Below are 7,101 nucleotides of genomic sequence, written 5' to 3'. Positions count from 1 at the left end.
TATCTGTTAGTATTTATTGTGATGATTCTTATTACTGACAGTGGTGAAGTTGGGTGTCATTGATGATGGTAACTATTAGGGACGCACCGCCGACACCCTTTTTTTTGTTATCAGCGAGTATCAATACAAAGTTTCTGATGGCTACCACATGACCTCACTGATGTAGCTCCGCCCCCATACGCGTTACGTCTGGTCCATAGGCTTCTTAAGCTGTATGTTTTTACACTTTCAATTAACAATTGTATTCTCCCACTACGGCAGTGCGGCACATCACTAAGCCGGAGTCAGAACTGACCGCAGAGTAGCATCACAATCTGTGTAAGCTCTTTGCAGAATCCGGGAGGTCCACAGGGGCAAGGAAGGTAGGTGAGGGCAGAGGTGCTTTGGAGGGCGATTTGCGCTCATACAAAATGAATGCGTTTAAATCGCACTGCAAAAGAATCACATGCTATGTGAACAGAAACGCGCTGAGATTCCTGTCTGAATCGCCAGCGGATTTCCCCACCACTCCTCTGTGAACTCAGGCTTGTCATAGTGATTTCAGCCTCAATAAAAAAAAAGTTTAAAAAAAATCGAATTTGATCATCAATTTAGGCCAATATGTATTCTGCTACATATTTTCGGTAGAAAAAATCCCAATAGGCGTATATTGATTGGTTTATTATAACTATGGGCAATATACTGGAATTTTTTTTTTTACACTAATAATGGCGGTGATCAGCGACTTTTAGCGGGACTGTGACACCGTCACGGTACTAACAACACAGAATGGGAACAGTGGCGGCTGGTGTTTTATTTTTACGGGGGGGAGGGGGCAGTTAACAACCGACCCCAACCCTGCCCACTTGCTGTCTGCTGGTCGCTTCAACACTTACCATATCTAGGTGGCGGGCACTGGGCAGAGGCTCCTGTGTCCTTTCCTCCATCATGGCGTCGGTGCATCTCTTCCCCTCCACCTAGGCATCCAAAAGGATCGCCTGTTCTTTCAGCCAATCAGGTGACGGGTCTCAAGACCTGCTTCCCGATTGGCTGGGAGGAGGATCAGTATATAAATATTAATTTGCTATTGTAACGCACCTGGGTGGGCTCGGTTTGCAGTGCTCTGTGCCCCGAGCCCACCCTATTTTGAAGTCTATTAGAGTCTCTGGCTCTAATCAGGTGCTTCAAACCCCCTCCCCCTATTGGAATCCATGCATCTGGCGTCCTGCAGGGGGGCTGGACGCATGGATGGGGGGGCGGCACTTGTGCGCCCTTAATGGACGGGCTGCCCCTGGCTGGGAAAGGGTTAACATCTAGGGCGATCAAAGGGTTAAATGTGTGCCTGTGAGGTGCTTTTGACTAAGGGATGTGCCGGTTTTAATCCCCTGCTTTGCAAGGAAACTAAAACCAGCACATCCCTGCTGACAGGATGGAGCTCCGTATTGTTTACATTGACAGAGCTCTGTCCTGTCTCCCTTCTCGCTGATCAGCGGGTGTCAGAGGTCATCCATTGGCCAGCATCTGCTGATCAGCCTAATCACTTCACAGCGGGTGTGCCCTCTACCCGGAAGTACCGGATCATGTGCTAGGTACATGTTCCAGCACAGGAGAGCCACTCTGCTGCCATACTCCTACGTGAGGCGGTCAGCAATTGGTTAAGGCTCGAATGTTGCTTTTAGTCCCTATTTTAGGAAATGTTATAAGAAGACCTGTCACAAGATACTTATATAGGCACCAATTTCAGACATCCCAACCTGCAAAACCTAATTTCAGGGAGGTGGTAAACTCATTTCAGTGAGGTGGTGCTTCACGCCCACAACCCATTGAACATTGAAGTAGATGGGTTACAGTGGCAAAGACCACACTGGGTGCCACTCCTGTCAGGTAAGAACATGAAACTGAGGCTACAGTTCGCACAGGCTCACCAAAATTAGGAAATAGAAGATTGGAAAAACATTGCCTGATCTGATGATCATAATTTCAGCTGCAACATTCAGATGGTCGGGTCAGAATTTGGCGTAAACAACATGAAAGCATGGATCCATCCTGTCTTGTATCAACGGTTCAGGATGGTGGTGGTGTAATGGTGTGGGGGATATTTTATTGGCACACTTTGGGCCCCTTAGTACCAATTGAACATTGTTTAAAGGTCGCGGCCTACCCGAGTCTTGTTGCTGACCATGTCCATCCCTTTATGACTACAGTGTCCCCATCTTCTGATGGCTCCTTCCAGCAGATAATGCTCCATGTCACAAAGCTCCAATCATCTCACCACTGGACAATGAGGTCTCTGTACTCCAATGGCCTCCACAGTCACCAGATCTTAGGCAGTTTGAGATGCTTATGAGATTATTTTGAATATACATTTGACCTCCTTCTATTCCTATAGACTTGTTGAGGAATGAAAAGTCTATGTCAGGACTCAAATCTGAACCTGCAACCTCCACTGTGTCTGGCGGTGTCTCTTCTTGCTGAGCCACCTAAGATGCTGGACAGCATCCCCCCCACCCCTAATTTTTTTTTTTTTAGACAACCTTGCCTTATTTCACTTGAACCTTTTTCTCCTTCCACGAACTTCCTATTTAAGCCATGCCTTTGCACTTCCTGTTTTCCAGATTATTGTGCTCTACCCCACGATCATCTCGCTCTTGGGGCTCCTGCTGCCATCCGTGTCTTTGCCACCACTCATTACTGACCTTTGGCTTGATCCTTGATCACACTTCCTCTTAATCCCAACCAGCACCCAGGGCTGTGGATAAGGAAGTACCACCAGTCCTCATGTATGGGGCCTGGGCCAGCAGGGGGACCAAGGCACCAGGATAAATAGGATGTGAGCAGGAAGGGTGGGTGATCGGTGTGGCAGGGGGGCAATTACTTCAACCAACTGTATGGCTCTCCCTGCAGGAGCTGAAATTTGGCTTCTTTTCTCCCTCCCATTGGTGAGAGCCATACAAAGGATCTGTTCCAGTAATTGCCCCCCCCCCCCCCCACAACACATCGATCACCCTCAATGTGAACCAAAAATTTCCTTCTGTTGCCCAGCCACCCCAACCCCACAGTGCCGGCTTCCTGCGGGCAGCTGCAAGCACACAATAGGATCCTTAATGACTGAGAGTTGTGGAAGGGTCCGGTAAATATGTAATATTTACCAGCCCCTTCCTTTCCTGAATGAACACAATGAGTGATTAGTATCGATCACTCATTGTGTTCATTCATAACGGAAGCACTGCCTGTATGGGGCCTCTTGTCAGGTTGTCTGTATGGGGCCCCATGGTTTCTAACAGCAGCCCTGCCTGCAACCTCTCGTTACTGGCTTGTTTGTGTTGTGGAAATTTTATGAAGATGTATTTAATATCTATTGTCACAGTGTCTCCCAGTGTAATGCCCTGTACACACAGTCGGACATTCCGACCACAAAATCCATTGGATTTTTTCAGACAGATTTTGTCCGAAACTTGTGTTGCATACACACGGTCGCACAAAGTTGTCGGAAAATCCGATCGTCCCGAACGAGGTGACGTCAAACATGTAGATCGGGACTACGTAGAGGCCAGTAGCCAATAGCTTTCACCCCCAAATTTATTCTGAGCATGCGTGGCACTTTGCGTCGGAATTCTATACACACGATTGGAAAAAGTCAGATCGGATTTTGTTGTGAGAGAATTTTAGGTCCTGCTCTCAAATTTTTCAACGGAAAAAGCCCGCTAGAGCCCACACACGGATTATGTTGTCGGAAAATCCGATTGGACTTTTCCTGTCTGAAATTTCCGACCGTGTGTACAAGGCATTAGTTCACCCAAGGCCTTCTCTAAAGAGCGGACTGGGGCAGCCTGACCCTGGTTGAGATCCGTCTGGTAGTAAAAAGCTTCTTGAGGATGTAGAGAAGTGTTTGCAGAGTGGGGATATGTCCGCCAGTGAAGGGCCCCTGTGCGATGTGGGGGGATGTGTTCACTCTGCAAAGACATTATCGGTTATGAGCGGATGTACCTGCAGATAATCTCTGAACAACGCAGAATAAGGATTCACGCCAACTGTGAAAACGGGAGTCTTTGTGAGGGGGCAGTGTTCTTGATTGCAGCCAGCCATGCAGCTTACTGGAGAGCTTGGCTTCCAGGTACAGGGGGTGAGAAATCCATGTACACACACCCATAAACTCCCCTAGTCATTGTTCATTGGTTGAGATTTGTATAACGCCTCCTGTTTGAAGGAATGTCTGTGCTTGATTGATCGATTGTGAGACCATCAAGCTCTCTTGTTATGTAAGATGTAAGAGGACGGTGACTATGTCTGTTTACTTGGGGAAATACGGGAAACAGGGTCGTACTAAGATGCATTATACCAAGAGGCTGAAAGGGCGCTTATTAGCGCAGGAGACATGGATTACGCATAGTGTATAGTGGAATTTCCACGACATGGCTTGTTTTTCCCTTGACTACACTTCCTCTTAATCCCAACCTGCAACCATTCATTACCAACCTTTGGCTTGTTTACAGACTACGCTTCTGCTTGAACCCTACCTGCTATATCTGCTACTGGACCCTGGATTGCTCACCTCCCGGTGGGGCGATCCTACAGACTGCAACCTGACACTAACATGCAGCAAAACCCATCTCCACCATTAGGAGCTCTGTTGAAGAACGGTTAGTTCTTAGACCTTGACCTTGGGTGAGCCCACATCATCCACCAGAGTTATCTGCTTGTATACCTATCCTGCTGGTCAGTGGGTGCCTCTCTACTGCTAAAGCTACTGGTCTCGGAGCCTGACTACTGATATCTGCTACTGGACCCTGGATTGGATTTTTCTGACGGATGTTGGCTCAAACTTGTCTTACATACACATGGTCACACAAATTTTATCGGAAATTCCGAACGACTCAAGAACACGGTGACGTACAACACGTACGACGAGCCGAGAAAAATGAAGTTCAGTAGCCAATGTGGTTCTTCTGCTTGATTCCAAGCATGCGTGGAATTTTGTGCGTCGAAATTATCCACACACATTCGGAATTTATGACAACGGATTTTGTTGTCGGAAAATTTGAGATCCAGCTCTCAAACATCTGTTGTCAGAAATTCCGACAGCAAATGTTCGATGGAGCCTACACACGGTCGGATTTTTAGACAACAAGCTCACATCAAACATTTGTTGCCGGAAATTCCGATCGTGTTTATGCGGCATAACAGTGAGATCTCTGTGTCATAGTTCCTGGCTGTTCCTGCCTTCTGGGGGTTTTGGGTGCTCCTGTCCACTTTTGCAGGCTTCAACCACAAGCATTACATTCTCTGTTGAATTGAATAAATATAAAACCCAGCAGGAAGAGTAGGACTACCACATAAAAGGTACAGCAGGTGTGCAGAACTCATCATAGAGGTCACACCAACAGAGTCCCCCAGAGATAGAAGGTATTTTAACACTTCAGCATCTACCAAAAACTTGGGTTGACTTGGGTTCCCTTTAGGACAAAAATCCCAAACCTGTTGTCAAAGTGGTTGTAAACCTCAGGCATGAAATATGAACAAAGAATATCTAACTATAGTGTGTACTTGTCTCAATCCAGAGCACTTAGTGTAATTTCTCTCTGCTTTTTGCATAAATCACTTCTAAACAAGTTTTCCGGACACCAAGAGATAAATGATGACAGGGGAGGGACCTCCAGCTGATTGACAGCCCCGGCTCTGTTTCTGTGTCCTGTGTGAAGGGGGGTGTGTCCCTTCCCACCAATCCACTCTCAGAGCTCTCCTCACTGATCTCTGCAGAGTGTAACTTCAGCTCCCAGCCCCCTTTTTTAAACTCGTAAGAAAAGTTTTAAAATTCAGCACTTTGAACAGATGTAGAGAAGACTGCAGATCAACAGATACAGCAGAGAAAATGACAAACAGATACAACTTATATAGGAGGATTTGTTTCATCTCTGTGTATCACCTAAAACCAGTCACTTCTTTGGGTATATGAAAGGGTTTACAACCACTTTAAAGACTGGAATTGGACAAGGAGAAATATGATATTAACTCCAACAGAAAGAGCAACTACCTAGTTGCAGCAAGTGGTCAGAGCGGAGGAGCTAAGGTTTCATTGATGGAGTCACCAACCAGTATGATGATAAGCATCAAACCATGCACAAGTAGAAATACACTGTAGTACTAGCCAGCATCACTATATCAGAAATATATCATGAAAAGGATCCCCGATATGATGAGACTTTAATGGGGCATTTGGCTCCTTCCATAAGAGAAGGAGAAACTTTTTCATAACCCCAGAAAAGGAGATTCTCTTTTCCCTGTCTACTATCCTTGTGAGTATGGTGCACTATTATTGGATGTTGTATAAATGTTTTTTTTGTAGTATGTTCTAATGTATATTTGATTTTACTATAGTTGACTCTGTACTACTCACAGAACTATCCCTGAGGTAGGAGCCAAATGCACCCAAAACGCATCGGAAGTTCTAAGTGATTCTGACTGTGCTTTTTTTATGTATAATCAAGTATACGTATATTGTACCCTTGCATATTTTTCTCATGTATTTTCATATATGAAAAGGTTTTTAATTACTCTTTTATGTGATTGCAATAATATTTATACTATTTTTAGACCAATATGCTTTTTGAGTCATTAAAATCCAATCATATGGGGGATTCGTTATATACACCATCAAACATTGAGTGATAAAACCAGGACTTTACAATGCCTTGAAAAAGTACTCATACCCCTTGAAACTTTCCACATTTTGTCATGTTACAACCAAAAACGTAAATGTATTTCTACTGGGATTTTATGTGATAGACCAACACAAAGTGGTATAGAATTGTAAAGTGGAAGGAAAATGATATATGGTTTTGATTTTTTTTTTACAAATAAATATCTAAAACGTGTGGTGTGTATTGTGTGGAGTCAATACTTTTGCAGAACCACCTTTCGCTACAATTCATTTTAGGGATGTCTCTACTAGTTTTTCACATCTAGAGAGTGACATTTTTGCCCATTCATCTTTGGAAAATATCTCAATCTCTGTCTGATTGGATGGAGAGCGCCCGTGAACAGCAATTTTCAAGTCTTGCCACAGATTCTCAATTGGATTTAGGTCTGGACTTTGACTGGGCCATTCTAACAGGTGAATATGTT

The 7,101-nt window shown here is 44.9% G+C and overlaps 1 protein-coding gene across 1 annotated transcript in view; it reads left to right on the top strand.

Moving 5' to 3' along the window:
* LOC143957207 (uncharacterized) overlaps nucleotides 1-7,101 on the top strand; it is a 441,673-nt gene that overhangs the window by 333,717 nt on the left and 100,855 nt on the right. The window lies entirely within an intron of this gene.

This window comes from Lithobates pipiens, unplaced genomic scaffold (assembly GCF_037356315.1).
Source record: "Lithobates pipiens isolate NorthernLeopardFrog02 unplaced genomic scaffold, aLitPip1_a1.2 Scaffold_51, whole genome shotgun sequence".
NCBI classification, from domain to species: Eukaryota; Metazoa; Chordata; class Amphibia; order Anura; family Ranidae; genus Lithobates; species Lithobates pipiens.
The sequence above is the reverse complement of the archived record's forward strand: the minus strand, read 5'-3'. Positions and strand labels throughout refer to the sequence as shown.